Source organism: Charadrius vociferus, unplaced genomic scaffold (assembly GCF_000708025.1).
Source record: "Charadrius vociferus isolate BGI_N301 unplaced genomic scaffold, ASM70802v2 scaffold362, whole genome shotgun sequence".
NCBI lineage: Eukaryota > Metazoa > Chordata > Aves > Charadriiformes > Charadriidae > Charadrius > Charadrius vociferus.
This window is the reverse complement of record NW_009647052.1, coordinates 413,334-431,288: the sequence shown is the minus strand read 5'-3', so window position 1 is coordinate 431,288 and position 17,955 is coordinate 413,334. Positions and strand designations below refer to the sequence as shown.

General features: G+C 42.0%; 1 protein-coding gene across 1 annotated transcript in view; it reads right to left on the bottom strand.

The window, feature by feature from the left end:
- The window catches only part of FILIP1 (filamin A interacting protein 1), a 112,594-nt gene that overhangs the window by 26,996 nt on the left and 67,643 nt on the right, over nucleotides 1-17,955 (bottom strand). The window lies entirely within an intron of this gene.

Sequence of the window (17,955 nt, the reverse complement as noted above, 5' to 3'; positions counted from 1 at the left end):
GCTCGCTTCGGCCAGCGCTCGCTTTCAGCATCCCTTTTCCCGGAGTTTATAATTGACAGCCCCCTCCGGGCTTCCAGTTTATAGGTTAACGATTAAGAAATGATAATTTGATCTCGGGGAACCCGTGCGAATGGCTTTCGCGTAACAACTGGGATGCACAAAAGCGATGCTTCCCAGTCCGAGCTGCCAATTCCTTCCTTAGACTGGAAAAAAAAAAAAAAAAAAAAAAAGTTCCTGTTGCTTTTCTCTTGTCTTGCTGGTGTTTGAAGTAGCAGTGCTGCTGTTAGTGAGCACTGGCTGATCCTAAGATCAGTTGAGAAAAGCGTGAAGACATGAAGAAAATCCCCCGTGGATTTAATATACATGCATATTTGGTTTTGAAAATTCATGCATACTAGCAAGGCTAACCGAGAGTCTGCATGAGGTCTGAAAAGCACCATTCTGCTAGTTCCCTGCACTAAAGAAGTCCTAAATCAGCTCTTTTGTTCCCAAACCAACATAAAAGGATTTGGGGATTCCTTCTATTTGCCTAATGATTCCCTATATTGCCCGTGGTCACCTCTTCAGTCTTTACAAGGGGAACTAGAAATCACTCATCCCTTTCCCTTCCCCTTCCCTTTCCCCCTCTCCTTCTCCTTTTCTTCCCTCTTCCTCTTCCTCTTCCCCTTCCCCTTCCTCTTTTTTAAGAAGCCTGTAATATCCAAAACTACTGAAAGTGGATCATGTCAAATATTATTAACCACACAAATGGACCAGTGTGTGTGTTTACATTTTTGAGAAACTATCTAATATTATGTTCTTTCGTTATTTTTCCTTAGGACCCTCGCCTCATTCAGCATACAGGCTGGGCAGTGCTCATTTGAAAAGCAGGTGCTTAATGACTGATTTTATGCTCTTTATTCAAGGCTCTGTTTACCACACACTCTTCAGACTCTGCTGAGAACAGAATTGCTCATTGCTGGGTGGGAAATAGCAGCACAAAGGGACGAGGGTCTAGGTTGGACACCAGGGTACATAGGACGTGGTTTTCAGAGCGCTGCAGGGTGGATGCTGCCTGTGCTCAGGTCACAGCCCCCTTTGCCTTCAGCCCCAAAGCGGATGCTCCAGACTGCTGCACATCAGAGCCCACATCTCCAACAAGCACCCCAAAATGAGCATCAGTCTTAAAGTGAGAAACGTTCACTACCCATGTAAATCAGCTTCATTTGACTTAACTAGTGCCATGTAGGAAATCCATCACACAAACTCAACAGGGGTAGAGTCACATTTTCCAAGGAAACATATACCAGTCTTAATCATTCTCTCCCTTTTTGTGTTCCCCTACCTCATTTACTACATACTTTCCAAAAGATGAAGTTGGGGTCCTACAGCGAAATTGTTGCCTCCTATGTGCAAAGCTGATGCATCTCAATACATTTCTATTTTTTCCAGTGTCAGAGGAAAGGTTTCTGTACAAAACTTGTGTTTGATTATGCAATTACTAATGATCACATGCATCAGGCAGACAAATGTTCTGCTTAATCTACTTACCGTGTTCTTTGCAATCCTAGTAACCGTTCTGGTAGAGCTACATATTCTTTAAAAAGAGGAAATTGCATGCACAATGGCAAACACTGAAATAAATATCCACCATTGCAATTTAATGATGTGGCATTACATTGGCAGTTAGGGAGATTGTCAGAAGAGTTTAGATCCTTTAGATTGCCCGCATAAAAGTCTACACTCTGAGTTAACAAAATAATTGATAGCAATAGCAGGGTGTCAGTCTCGAGGCAGTTTGATACTAGAAGGGCACAGAGCACTTTGCAAGCAAGTTTCAAAACTATCTGCTGACAGATGGGTTTGAGTGTGATCAGCAGGCGGGAGCCAGGCTCTGCCCCGCCGGCGCTGCTGGCTCTGCAGGAGGATATCTGGTCACACACCCTGTCCCAGTTGGCTCTGGGCTCTGAGCTCGTTGCACAGCTCGTCCCAGTCTCACTGCATCCACCATTCAGTCTCAGAGTCCTCCTCACCTCTGCATTCCATTTCTAACCCCCACCTCTCCCAAATTCACAACCCTCCTAGATGTCCGCTCATATCTGCTCTGGCTCTTCTCTGATCCATCCTGCTGTGCTTGGACCAGGCTGGAACTGCAAACAACACATCTTCCCTCATCTGTGTTTTCATGGTCTCAGGTCAGAGCTCAAGGACATCAAAAGTATCGTAATATTTCTATTAGGAAAGCAGCTGTGAGTCCATAGCAGTCATCTTTGTATAGATGTGTGACAGGAAGAAGGGAGGGGGCACTGGGGGTCCAGGACAGAAGGGATCACCCATTTCATGAGGTCTGACCACTCACAGTTGAAACTGCCATGTAGCAGACTTCTGTCTACACCACAGACTTCAAGGCATTACCTCTACTCATCACAAATTTGTCAGAAAAAAAAACCAAAGACAGAACAATAATGTGTCATGAGAAGACCAGAGGGTGACTGAGGGCACTGCCAGTATTCCTGCCTGGCGAGGAATTAAAGGGAATGCCCAGAGGTTGCCACAGAGACTGCCCCAGTCCAAGCCACTGCCTCTTGCCCTGGCAAAAGCAGAGTCTCAGGAAACTGTGGTGTCCTCTGGAGGGTGCTGCATCATAAAATCACAGAATGGTTGAGGTTGGAAAGGACCTTGGAGATGTCTAGGTCAGCCCTGCCACGGGTCCAGTTAGAGCAGGTTGTACAGGGCTTGCTCTGCCCAAGTCCCAGACACCTCCAAGGATGGAGACATCTGGGCAACCTGTTCCAAGGCCTGACCAACCTTGTGTTGAAAAAAATCTAAATTAGGTCAGATCACTAAGACAAGGCAACATACACCACATGGTAGTCATCAGTGGTACCTGTGACCACCAGTGATCCCCAGAGGGGACTTATGCCAGACCACCAGCTCTCCCAGCTTACTCTCTAACTTTGGAATAAAAGCCCAGGGAAGGTGATGTAGAGTCACTGAAGTTATCCAGTTGTGAGCCAGCAGACAACAGGATGCAAGGCTTGTTAGAGAAAGTACAGCTTGGTAGTGGTGAGCCTACACACCCTGCACTAGCTGAGATATGTCTGTACCACCACCAGACTTCATATTCTCCATCACCAGTCCAACTGCTCCAGGTACCCACCATTAGAGCAGTACCTGGGCTATAGTGGACATCCCATAGGTTGTCATAGCTAAGGTCAAACAGGTCTTTAACCTTTACAACTTTTCTTTTACTGCATAGGAATCAAATTATGTGTATATATAAAAATATAAAGGTACTCCATATCTTGTTATTTCTCAAGAGAACCTTCACTTTTAAGTCACATCAGAGGCTGGGAAAATCTAACTTGCTCCCCAGAATTGCATCAGTCTTTTTGTTTATGCTTTCATTGGGATGAAGTAGTCCAAGAAATGCATTCCAGAGTAAAGCAGCACTTTCAACATTGTGAGGCCGGATAAGAAAAACACCAAGAAAGAAAAGCAGGGGAGGGAATAGATAGGAATCCCAAATTCCAACTCACCTCTGAAAGTCAGAAATTGTACTGTGCATCTGGCACAGTTGTCTGCAACAGAGGAGAGTAACTGGGAAGCAAAAGATGGAATTGGTTTAACTATTTAATGATGTGCTAATAGACTACACATTTCTTTGATATTGTTGCTCTCTTTAAAAATTCACTAAACTCTGTGCAGCGCTGGATTCCTCTTGTGGATCATGGAGACTTGTAACAAATGATTGCCTGATTATAAAATTTTCTGTAAACAGGGCTTTGTAACCTTTCCAGCAGACTGCCCTGCTCTCTCTTGGCTCTTTATCTTCAGTGCAGAAACATACATATCATTTACAATGAAGGCAGCACTTGCAACTCTCTCCAAGTTCTGTAACATGTTACAAAAAGCACAAATATTTCTGTTTGTGCAAAACAAAACTTTTCCTGAAATTGTGTTTACTAACATACATGAAAAAGTACACTGTGTAGCTTACCAGATCTATTTTTTTTTTGTTGTTGTTGTTTGTTCATAAAACTCCTAAAGCAGTGAAAACCTTTCATCATTATTTTGGGGTGGTTTTTTTCCTTCTTTCGGTAAGTTGAACTCGGTTGGTAAGCCAGACCTGTCCTCCACTTTCTACTTAGCCAGTTGCCTACTCTGAGCATAACAGATATTAATGAGTTCAGTGCCATCTTGACAGAACATGAAAACTTTAAATATTGAGGGAGGGACGAGGCTGATTTTAATTTGCTGCTGAAGCTACAGAGAACAAGGTGATCTGTTGGGCCTTCTGGGCACAAATAAATAATGAAGATAAGTACAATAAATTCTTGAAACATGACTTTGTAGGAAAAGCCTGAGAAAAAAACTTCAGGTTGGACTCTGTGCTGTTATATCTCAGGCAATACATTTTATATGGCATACGTCATGCACACTAAAAAACTTCATTTGGTGAACTGCACTAACAACTGGCTTTGTTCACCTTTGTTCTTATTTAAAACAGGTTGTACCAAGCAGCTGTTAAAGAAACTGTGCGCGCGTGCACACACACGTGCACATACATTCACACACTGGCTTTTTTATTGCTCCCCAGATCTTTCTAAATAAGTCATGCTGCCTAGATTTAAAATTCTTTTTCTTTTTGCAGCATGAAAATTTCCTATGTTAGGATCTACTGCCTTTTATGGAAGCATGATTCAAAAGTTTAACAAAAGCATTTCTGGCTTCGTTTTCCCTTTTCCCTTTTTTATTTTTTTCCCTTCTGGTTTTCTGCTTTCTGCTTTCTTAATACTTCTATGTATCCTTTTGATATCTGGGAAAGCTCAGTATCTCCAATATTACACACCTGACTTAGATATTTAATAAATAAATAGAACAAAATTGAGTGGAAATTATAGCTTAATACAGAAATGCACAACATGAAATTATAGCACTAGTTTCTTCTCTCCATGAGGAACAAAGCCTACATTGGTGGGACTCCCTTAAGTAAAGGTGATACAGCTGGGGTAGGACCTGTCTACATAGCTAATTATTCTAGGTCAAGTGTACTGTTTCATAGTACGTTCTGATCATTATTTTGTGAATAAACACCAACAGTGACATAGAAGCAGGCTGTGGCCCTTTGACCAAAGTTTCTCTGGAGTCAGGGGCAGAGGTGCCCAGGTGTCCAGGACCTCAGAGAAATGCCATGATGGCACAACCATAGAATCATAGAAACGTCGAATCATAGAATCCTTTAGGTTGAAAAAGATCTTTAAGATCATTGAATCCAACCATTGACCTAACACAGCGAAGCCCATCACTATACTGTGTCCCTAAGCACTACATTTACATGTCTTTTAAGTAAATCCAGAGATGGTGACTCAACCACTTCCCTGGGCAGCCTGTTCCAATGCTCAGTAACCCTTTCAGTGAAGAAATTTTTCCTATTATCCAATCTAAAGCTCTCCTGGCACAACTTGAAGCCATTTCCTTTTGTCCTATCGCTTGTTACTTGGGAGAAGAGCCTGACCCCCACGTCCCTACAACCTCCTTTCAGGTAGCTGTAGAGAGAAATAAGGTGTCCCCTGAGGCTCCTTTTCTCCAGGCCAAACAACCCCAGTTCCCTCAGCTGCTTCTCATAGGACCTCTGCTCCAGATCCCTCACCAGTTTCTTTGCCTTTCTCTGGATATGCTCCAGTACCTCAGTGTCCATCCTGTAGTGAGGTCCCCAAAACTGAACACAATATTTGAGGTGCGGCCTCACCAGAGGTACAATCACTTCCCTTGTGCTGCTGGCCATGCTATTTCTGATACAAGCCAGAATGCTATTGGCCTTCTTGGCCACCTGGGCACACTGCTGGTTCATATTCAGCCGGCTGTCGACCAACAGCCCCAGGTCCTTTTCCACCAGACAGCTTTCCAGCCACTCTTCCCTGAGCCTGTAGCGCTGCATGGGGTTGTTGTGACCCAAATGCAGGACCCGGCACGTGGCCTTGTTGAATCTCATACCTTTGGCCTCCGCCCATTGACCCAGCCTGTCCAGACGATTCCTTGCTGCCTCTGTGGACCTGCCGTTTTTAGTGTTGTCTGCTTCCATGCATGCATGCTTTATCAGAGCACCCTGCTAATGTCATCTTTCCCTGCTCTGGCCTCCACCCTTGTTTCTCTAAATTACTCACTTTTGATGTGCTAGGTGTTCATGCAGAAAAATGATGTGGAGGAGTGACCTTGAGGCTTTGCAAACAGGGAGAGCTGTGGCTGTTCTCAGCTTACCGGGAGAGAGAAACTTAGTCTTTTGGCAGTGTCTCAGCCTCTATTGCTGAAGTGGGATCTGGGACATTAATTAACCCTGACTGATTTTCACCTGTGTGTTGCTTTTGTTCTGTTGGCAGCTTATCCTCTGTTGTTGCCCTTCTGCCACCTCCCCCTGACTTCTCCAAGTGTGGGTTTGTAGAACAAAAGTACTCCATCTAGAGATAAGGGTTGCGTTTTTAAGCGTGACAATAAGTAACTCATAAAGAACAGTGGTGAATATTCCCTTACTGGAAACTGAAAATCAAGGCAGAATTACTGTTTTTCCCTAGAGTGTATCATCTGTTGGTACAAACATGTTCTGGCAAGTCCCAGTGCCTGTGCTACACTGTGTCAGGCAACATCATCAATATGTTGCCTTCTTCTTCATTTTTGCTGTATTTCTCTTTATATGTCTTCTGCTTGCAGCTCGTCTCTCTTCTATCTTCATCTCTTCACCATCTTTCTTCCCTCTGTCATCCACCTGGCAGGCTCTACAGCACTCTACTTTCACCAACGGCTAGTTCCCCTCACCACTCCCTCTGTTCTCATTAACCTCTTAAGTCAGATTCACTTCCCATATTCATAGAAACATAGAATCATAGAATGGCTTAGGTTGGAAGGGACCTTGAAGATCATGTAGTTCCAACCACTTGCCGTAGGCAGGGACACCTCCCACTAGACCAGGTTGCTCAAAACCCCATCTAGCCTGGCCTTGAACACCTCCAGGGATGGAGCTTCCACAGCTTCTCTGGGCAACCTGTTCCAGTGCCTTACCACCCACAAAGTGAAAATTTTCTTCCTAATGTCTAATCTAAATCTGCCCTTTTCCAGTTTCTTTTGCAGTCCAAAGACATATTATTAGTCTTGTGGCTGCCATCCTTTGCCCTAAACCCTTCCTAAGAAGCTAAGAAGCTAAATAGCTTCCAAAGAAGCTAAATAGCTTCTTTGCTATTCCTCGTCCTTTACCTTCCAGTTCCACCAGTTCGGTTCTTGCCCCATTGCTCTAACTCCTGCTGACCTTTTCTGGACTTCCTTATTATCCTATGTATTTGATAGAGTGAATAAAACAAGCGGGCAGGAAAACCAAGAGAAAGCAGGCACCAACGAATTGCTGCTTTATTTTAGCATCAAGCAACCCAAGTGGTGGTATCTGGAGTCACCATGACAGGATCTCAAACATGGGAGAAGTGTTCAAAAAAAAAAAAAGAGCGAAGAGCTTTAAAATGTGGTTTTAGGAAGTAGCATCATTCATACAATTGCACGCACTGGGCTAGTCAAGCATGGAAAAGCTCACACAGCTGTACAACAGCAATGCAGCTTGAGAGCAAGAGTCTGCTCAAGTGGAGTCAATATAAAAACTCCATTTCCCTCAGTGCAGGGTCTCAGATTTTCCTAGAAATACAGGCTATGTGTGCACTGTTTTATATTATATTTGGCCACCTCAGTCACAGCTTGACATAAGGATAAAACAAAACACACCTATAAAAGTAAAGTAAATAACGTCATGAAGATTCCTTCTAGATTTTTAAACATGACTTCCTGTGAGCACCATATTCAGCAAATAATGAATCCTCAGTAAAATTTTCAAATGCTGTAAAAGAGCAGTCAGCAGCTGCTTTTATGAACTAAAGAGAGACTGATAGATTTTAACAACATCAACACTGAGTAATCCTGGGTGTCACACCACATCCTACCATGTCGTGTCCCAGCTGTCAGTCTGAAAGGCTATGAAGGTATTTCTGTTAACATTCATGCCAGGACCCTCAGCTCTTGCCCTGAACACAAAGGAGCACACACCTGCCCACCACATTAATCTCACAACGCCACCTTTGCTACTGCTTTTTGCCCCTGTGTTCTGGAGGTGTAGCATAAACAGACACCTCCCTCACCCCCCCCCCCAAAAAAAAAAACCCCAATACCACAAAAACCCAGCACAACCCTGAAAAAAAAAAAAAAACCAACAAAAAAGCCCCCTACACCTACACCAAGCTTTTCTACTGCCACATAGCTAATTACTACAGCTCATGCAATTCATAGGTGTGCTGCTTATATTAGAAGATTTGTGTCTATTGAGAGGGAATTATAGAAGAGGCTGTCCCCACTGTACACCCCACAGCACTCACCCAGGGGCTAGACTCTACCAAGATTTGAGCCTGCTATTTTAACCTCCTATTTGTTGTTGCTTAAAGCAGGATCCGAAAAAGACTCACATAGATCACTGGAATGCAGTTAATTAATAATTTAAGAGGGAAGATAAAAAACAAATCAAAAAACAACACACATATAAATCTCTATGTTCATAGGCACCTAATTTTGGGGCAGATCTGTATTTTGGTTGCCCATACTTGCTGTTGCGCGTCCTTGGAAGTCCCATAGTCTTGCCTGAGCTGAACATCATTCTCCACCTGAGGTTATTTGGGACTCATGAAATACATGTCTCTACAGACAGAATGGCAAGGGGCTTGTTCTTAGGACCAGGGAGACATGGGCTGACCACAGCCATTGCACGAGGATGGGAGCCATAGGTGCTTCCATTTGAAGAAAGACTTGCAAGGGGGCAGCCTCTTGCACCAGCATACCTGGTTTTATTTCTCTCCTTAGGCTGAAATAATTCCAACTTGCACTACCCCTTTCCTAGATGATATCCTGTCCACCAGCCTGTGTAGCGTTTGGATGGTGAAAGGAAAGAACAGGGAAAACTCATGTACCCAAATGGAAAGCAAGCAAGGAGAAACCGGGCCAGTTTCATGAGTACATGTGAATTAGAAGAAGGCGCTCTTCTTGCCTCTGCTTGCCTTAAAATTTCTTTCTGCCATGTCTGTGTTGCCCTCTGAATAACCACAGGGCTTATGCATCCTGTTTGCTAATCGGGTATTTATTTGGTTGTCAGCTGTTGACTTCCACTGAGCATCCTTGCTCACAAATCACTATTTTTTTAAAAAATGTTATAGTGTCATAAGTGCAAATGATGCCTTACACGCAAAGACAGGTAAAATCAGTTTGGAAAAGCTTACAGCCTCCTTGGCAGAATCAATAGGCAACGATGACCAAAAATAATTCAAAATACAAAGGCGTTACATGGCTGTGGAAATTATGTAAAAATAATATAGTAATAAATTCTATTCTAATAAACAGAAATGCATATAGAAGTTATATAAATATATAATCATACAGGAAATAAATATTTTTGGTAAGTTATTTTACTGGAGAGTAAAATCTTATCCAGGTGCTGTAACTCCACTCAAGAAACTGCTGTATGTAATACATTTATATATACATATATATACTTCTTCACGTGCACACACACACACATTCTTTTAACATCTTTAGAGTTGCTACCCAGATTCTCATTAATCCCATTAATCAAGAAAAGCTCTACTGACTTCAAAGGAATTGCACCAGTGCCAGCTCTGTGCTCATAAAACCCAGCGTCAGGTTGGTGTTTTTATGGATTAGTTATTTCCCAAGACCCAAGGAAGCTGCGTGCGGAGAGCTCAGTGTGCTAATGATGAGCACAAAGCAATAGTGCCTGCCACCGAAAGCAAGTTGGACCGACAGCACATGGTCTGTCAGGTAAGGACATGAGCCAGTCAAACCAGGACACACTCTTCTCCATCGCAGGATTACCACAAAGCATGAGCTGTGCAACAACTGCAAGCGGCAATGCTCTATCCTCCACACCACCCCTCTGCCTTCCCACAGTATAGACACTGTTTCGCCCCTACTTGTTTTGGGAAACCAGCATCATCTCCCAGTCAGTCATTTGCAAAAAGAAAAAATGTTGAAAGCTATGCATCATTTTAAAACAAGTGAAGTAATCTAGGAAAAGCCTGGGATTTAAATGATGAAAGAGAATATGCCTATGCCTTTCCAGTTCCTCTGAAAATAAACATTTTAAATGGAATTGTACAGGAACTTTCATCCTGTGATATATATACTTGTCACCAAGAGATACTTTTTCACCTATGATATAATTGCTATCATCAGAAAAGCATTGCTGTCACTCTGCTGTAATTTAGCCTCATTTTCTGCTCATTTCTTTATATTTTCTCATTAGGGTGTTACATAGTCAGCTATGTTATTATTAATCATTCCCTAACATAAGTAACTGGGTAACAGAACTGTGTGAGCAATTGATTTTTCAGTTCAGAGTTGAAACAAAAATGCAATACGTAATTATCAAAGAAAAAAACCAAAACCCAAAACACTTCTGTTTTCTCTCTTATTCAAATGAATAAAAGATTTCACGTGGATTTCAGTGAAGGATTTGTTCATCTTGTATAAGTAATTTCATTTCCATCTTTCTCATTTTAATATATGCAGCAGATAGAGAGGACCGTATCTTGGCACCATTCACCAAGCCCACAAGTGAAAAATCCTCACTTTTTGGGAGATGAAGAGACCCGGCCCAGTGAATTCCTGTGTCTGGGGGAATTAGAATGCCCAGACACTGACCTACAAGAAGATTTTTTCCCCTTTGTAGCAAAGAACTCAGAAAGTGTAAAAGTGACTTGTAAAGGTGGAACAGTCTTACCCAGGAAGAGTGGGAACAGAAAACTGAAATGATGCAAATATAAAACTCATTATTCGTATGCTCCACTGCTGGTGGAGATACTGCAGGAACAGAAAGGGATGCACTTAGCACCCTTTTGGGGAATGAAAACGGAAAAACATTGTATCTGTTTAAGGTTAGGAAAGTTTCTATGTAGGCTCACTGAGTCAGAATAACCCCCCAAGTCAGATGACATCTTGAGGTTCTTTACAAAGTTTAGTGGAAGTTAACTGACCATGCAGAACAGGTCTTGAATATTTGTAGGGCATTAATCAAAATAGTAAGTTATATACGTCTGTATCAGTCTGTACATCTCTGCACAGGTAAACTTCCATTTAAAATTAAAGCAACATGTTCAAGCTTGAGTGCCTATTAGCATACACCTATAATGCCAGTAAATAATTGGTATCTGTCTAAATTTTTTAGAAATTCACTGAAATCTGGCACTTCAACTGAAACCTGTTTCTAATCTTTCTGAATGAGGAAGCAATTTTCCCTACATGACCCTGATTCAGTTCTTGTTTTCTTTGCCTAAAAAAATGACAACTCAAAAAGACAGCCTCAGTAGAACTGTGAATTTATATTTATTTCAGTAGTATAATAACTCTGAAACATGCCAAAGGCCCCTTAAACATTAAAATTGTTACCTATTGCACCCTGGACAGAGTTTGGGTTCGTGAGTAGATTTTGAATGAAGTCATTTTTTCCCCTGGTCTGACCCTGGGAGCATTTGAATTGATGATTTTAGCAAGCAAACTTGCTAGGAATAATGAACTACATATAGTTTTGTATAATAATTTTCTCTCAAGGGCTGTGAAGCTGATGCCTACTTAGAAATAATTTTTGGAAGAATAGCTGAAACAACACATGATGACATTTTATATAATCCCAGAAGTGACTGAAAGACTGGACAGTTTTGAGGACTATCCAAGTGTGAAAAGATGGATTTGGATTAGTCCCAGCTCATGGCAAGCCTCACATTGTGTAAGACTCGCAATACTTTCATATTGTTTCTCCGCAGTCCGAGGTGCCTGTTTGTTCTCTCGTTTTTAAATTACCTTTGGAGCCATTTTGTTGGAACTTGGGACCAGATTCATGAGTTAAAACATAAACTTCGAGCAGTCGCTGCCTTGCAATCAGCTAGAGCTGTAAAACAGGACCTGCAAAATGGATGACCTTCAGATTTACTTAACTGTGCAGAAATGTTATTTGTCATTGCCAGGTTTTTTCATTTCTTTCTTTTAATAGACTACCACAGAATTTGTGATCTGTGATCCTGCAAATATATTACATTGACAGAAAATAGCCAATGTTTCCGAACCATACAGATAGTATGTCAGCCTAAAAGAAGAGAATGAAAACTGTACTGTTGCCCTTGTCTTCTTCATTATAAGATTAAAAGTTTAGAGATGCACTTACTGAAAAGCAGACAGAGAGTGAGTCAGTGCTCTACTATGGCCAGTAATGTGCCGTAAGATGAGTAACTACTGTAGGCAGTGGTGAATTCCCACAGTCCCATTGGGCTGGCTTTTCCTTTTTTTGGGTCACAATTTGGAAACCAGGACATAGAAACAATCACCATATGAGAAAAAAAAAAAAAGTCAGAGTGGAAATATGGCTGAGAACTCTCAGAGAAAAAAATAGCAAAAATCTTTCTGTGAAGCAACTTACTTTCCAGACTTTAAAGGAATCACCAACAGATTACACAGTTACAGGCCAAAATCTGTGCTATATATTTGCACTATATACCTCACCCCAATATCTCTGTATGGGGCTGTTCTTACTACAGAATTTGGCCTTAAACTGGTAAATCAGAGAGATTTATTAGCCCTGAACACTTCATAATTTTGGCTTGATTGTTCTCTAAACAATTGACTGATGGATACTCTATCCCGCTGTCTTCCTGCCAGCTTCTTTATTTTACAATCTCCATAAAATCAAGAGAAAATGCAAACTGGAAAGGTAACGCACCCAAAATCTCCAAGCTGTGTCACGCTCCAGCCTTTACACTTGCTTGGGTCCATGAAATAAAAGGGGAACAAAAAGGCAAGCGCTTCCCAATGAAAGGCTTGGTGCTGCCGTCTCGTGGGAAAAGGGGGAAGGGGAGCTTTGGTAATAAAAGCAGATAATGCAAAAAGGGGGAAAAAATATTTTAAAAACTTGCTAACATTAACACTCCCATTTGTGTTTCAAGACGGCTGTTTGCTTTATTGCTCGCAGATTGGTTTCCTTTGCAGGTGATGCGGGCCCAGAATGACATCACCAGCAGAGCAGCCAAGAGCATCTCAGTGCCAGGATGACCGAAGCTGAGAGGAATGTATTATCACAGACCTCCGAGGGACTTGCCAGTGCATTCCTTGCTGGGGGTGCTGCAATGGGGGAGGCAGAGAGGAGACAATTTTACGCAAAGACTGAAAGGAAACTTTGTGGAGGAAAGATCTGGGGTCACAGTCCTGCTGTCTCCTCTAAGCAGATCTAATTATGGCCATGTACTTCAAAAAGAGGGTTTAACTAAAACCAGATTTAGCAGGGCACTGCTTAGGAAGTACAGACTGAATCCTCAGCCTTGCCTTTGAGGAAAATGTGAAATGCCTCAGTGCACCGGGAACACTGTCGCTGTGGTTGTAAAGAATAATTTGAAGCTGCAGCAAGGAAAGCAAGAGCCAATTTAAAAACCTCATCACTTCTGTGAAGTCTTACAATAAAATGTGATCAAACATAATATCGATGCTTTCAGACGGACAATACTTACATTGGATACTGGGTGTGTATTTACTGACACGTTTTGTGGTGGGGTAAAAGAGTCTCAGGGATGGTGCTGGAAATGATCAAATTACTCACAAAGCAGTTGCACAGATCTCCCTTAACGAGCTCCAACAAAGCCTTTCTGCCACATCGCACCCTCTATTCCGCCAACCGTGTCCCATGCATATGAAAGAAACTCCTTCCTCCCCCCCATTTTGAAGGCTTTCAGGCTATTTCTACCATCCCTCCTGCAGGACTGGCTCTCTGGTCCCCACCACAAGCCTGCTTCTGAACCATTAAAATCAATGGGAGCTTTCCAGTGCTTTTAATAGCAGCAAAATGCGTTGTCAACAAACGGGATTAAAAGAAGAGTACAAGACAAATTGTTCAGAGATTAGCACCTCTAAAAATGTCAGGATTTTAAACATCTCCTAGGTTGATCGAGAGGTCGAAGCAGTGCCGAGGTTACACAGAGCTCTCCCCTTTTCCACAAGAAGAAAAAGCCCTGCTGATCGAATAAAATAGTTTAAAATTGATCCTAAAGATTTCTTCCCCTCCCCCGCCAAGTTCCCTAAAGGCAAGAGGGCTGGGACTGGCCAGAACAGAGAACAACCAAGTACCACTTCATGTTAAGCTTGCTTTGCACAAGAGCTTTTGTCCTGGTTTCAGCGACACAGGACTAATTTCTCTTCTAATTCTTGGGAAAACTGCACTTTTAGAAGACTCTAGTGTCTGAATTTGTGAAAATATTTACTTTATAGCCAGCTATGATACACGGTTTCAAGGTCTCAGTATTTTCGAGCTCGCCTGGTGCAGGGATGAGGAGGAGCGAGACCCGGGCACTTGAGTCAAGCTGGCCAACAGGGTTATTTCATACCATCAACATCACATTCAATATAAATTAGAAAGTTTGCTGCAAATTACTCTCTCTCCCTTGGTGGCTGCAATCCTGAGAACTTCTTGCCTCGGTGCTGATCCCCCAAGGCCTTCCATTCCTCCCGAAGCCGTAGCGCTCAATGTCCGACATTTGCTGTCCACTGCTGGGAGTGCACAGCTTCCTACTGATACAATTGGCTGAGTATAATCCTTGTAATGTATTTGGATTAATATTGGTTCTCTAGTATTATTAATGTTAATTATTTAGTCTCATTCTATTAAATCTATTTATATTTCAAACCTCATGTTTCCTTGTTTTTCACTGATTCCCCTTCCCGGGTGGGGAGGAGTCATTGGTTGATAGAATAATTGTCTAAACAACAATAAATTGTTGTGGGTTTCTCAACCCATAACTGCTCTCTGGGGCAAGGGGATACCAATAGCTGGTTCAGCTGCAGCCAGCTTAGCTGGTGCCCGAGCTCATACCACCACCTCACTGCCCAAAGCGTGGCTGAAGCTCAAGGGGGCGTCTGTGCCGGAAGGACTAATTCTACCATTGCAGCTGCTGCTGCTTGGTCTCCTCTTCAGGTGTCTACTGCAAGCCACGTTGTCAGTGCAGCTCCAGTCAGACCCTTCATTCTCCACCTGCCAGACCAGAGAATCCTCACCTCGCCGTCTGCCACCAAAGGTCTCTGAGGGGGCCTGGGGGCCTCCAGCTCCTCTCCTTATTCCTCAGCCTCATCAGGAGGCTCCAGGCAGATGGCTGCTTTTGCACTCCCGGGGACAGGAGACACCCAAGGAGAACTTGATGGTACAGGAACAGCAGCTGAGGTGAGCAAGCGTGGAAAAGAGGAACTTTGCTTGAATGGTAAAAATAGAAAATACTGTCCCTAAGTTTCAAAGCATTACCATCTTTAGATATGATTATAGCATACTATAGGGAAATTTGCAAAACATTTCAGCCACCATGTCTGTAGAAGGACCTTCCACTAAAAGTACCAGATTTCTTTCATTTCCATCTGGCAAATTGTTGTCACTACTCTTTTCCTGTAACAAGCCAACCTTTTCCACAACCTTTCTACAGCTTAGCTATACTTATGGAGCCAACACCAACAGTCAGGCCTTCCAGCTTTCTCCATTTACCCCTCCTAGCTGTCTACATTTTGAATATTTTAATACTTTTCATGCATAAGTCTTGACAAACCACATTTTCCCGTTCCTTCCTGTGCAAGGCTGATCTAATAATTAGTCTCCCATAGGGACTGTTTGCTTTCATATCATGTTGTTGTGGATGGATTAGAGATAATGCATGAAAGTGTATGTAAAAAAATATTCCAAAGTAAATACATTAAGCGAGTGCTAGAAATACATTAGGACCGAGGCATATTTCTGCTCTTAAAGAATTTCCCATTTTATCTTATTCAAACTTTCATAGCAACAGCAGATGTGGCCTCTAAAAGTTGGTGTGGACAACAATGGTTAGGAAACATTGGTAAAATAGTGTAAGGAAAGAAATTATTTAAATTACTTAGATCCAGGACAGAAATTATTACTGTTCTCATTGTACCAGACTGCTGTGAGATGCCCATCCCACAGGACTGTTCTTCCTCTGGCTCACCCTGTCTCATTAACGTTATAACTGCAAGTGCAGCAGAGTGGCTGATGGGCAAAGTTCACCTCGGTGTCCTTTTTCTTTTTCATGGAGACTATAAGTCTGTTCAGCTCTAAATAAAATAACCCTCAGGCCTCAAAGCAACACAGTAAAACAAATTATATATAAAGTGGTACTTATAAACCAAGAATGCCTACGCAGGACCCTGAGAAATGCCTTTGGGCAGGTCAGTTCTCTGTTCCAATATGCAGATTAAATGAGTATGGGAGTTTTTTGTCTGTTTTAACCTATTGCAATTTAATCTTTCCACTACAAACTTTTTCTTTTTGACAAAAATCAATTGCTGATTGCCACAGCGGGGCTCTTCTGAGAAGTCATCCCATCACCCTTTCTTTCTCCATGAATATAGCCCTCAAATGATACTACTTCCAGTTTTTAATACCGACAAAGATGTGGGTGCAGCCTCAGTGTCATGTGTGCTCAGCAAACAAAGATGAAGAGTTGAGATCATTTAGGACTAAACACTAATGAGTGGTTTCCAGCCCATCCTGATTTTGCTAATCTGCTCTGCAAGTGATCTGGGAGGAGAACCCTAAACAGGGGGGGATGTGCATACTTGGCTTTCCGTGTTTAGCTACATGCCATGTTCTCTCTGCTTGCTCGCTACTAAACTTGAAACGAATTTTCTCATTAGTGCCTTAGACAAACAAAGTGGATTAAATAGCAAACATCAGGTTTCTCATGTCACTCAACATAAATCAAAAGGGCTTCAGCACTGCAGTTCTTCCCCTGCAGCCACCAGTACAGAGGCACTGGTGACTAAAGGCGGCAGATTTAGTTGCTCTTAAAGATCTGCTTTCAATAGAAGTTCAAACTCAAATTCTCCTTTTTTTTATTGCTGTTTTTCCAAGAATTGTAGAATGTCGAACAACTGAAGTTCAAAAGACAAAAAAAGAGCAGGAAGAGTATGAGAAAATGCCCACAGAGATGGGAGTTGATATCTCAGCAGTAGTAATGTGAGACAGAAAGCTTTTTAATCAATTAGTTGAAGGAAATTGGTTCAAAACAGGTCATAATCTTAGGCTATTTAGTGGCCTTCGTGAGTTGAGCTGGAATAAGAAGGCAACAATTGTCAAATTAAAGTGAATATAAATGTAAAGACAAATGTAAATGGTATTTTAATACCACTTTTACTTTTGAGGCATTTTAGTTGCCTGCATGTTCACACATACGCAGATATTCAGCATAGAGAAAAAATGGCATCTATGAGAATCAGATGTGAAATTGCTTCTTACTGGGAAATACAATAATTTTTTTAATTTTCTGCTAAGAGAATCACATTGCTAAGATTCAGAAGCATTTTTGTCCTTTAAAGTTTGCCAATCAACCCAGGAAAACAGAGAGACAGAAAAACAGCAGCTATTAAACCAGGAAATACGGTCACTGTAGCTCATGTGCCACCTACTCAAAGCTGGCGCTGAACTGAGCTCAGGAAATACACTAAACAATTTAGCTCCTGGCTTTTTGCAAATGTCTACCACCAGACTGTGGTTTCCTCAAAAGCCTTTCTTCTTTGAAATTGCCTTAAGTATTTTTCTCAGAGCTTTTTTTTTTTTTTAAAAAAAAAAACAAACAAAACGTTGCGGATTGATTTCAAGCAGTTTGGTATGAGCATGAAAATTTCATATTGAAAAACCGAGGCTGTTACTGAGTGTTCATTCTTCACCTAAGGTAGCTGCTCTTTCTTTTCTTAGAGACTCGGAGAACCTATTACTCCCACAAGGAGGACAACCACTTGAAGAAAAAAACTTGGAGCATGTGAGCCTGTGAGATAAACACTGCAGATAGTCCATTGCAGGCTGGGCACATTTTATAAAATGTGAAAATATTTTCTTCCAGGGGAACATAG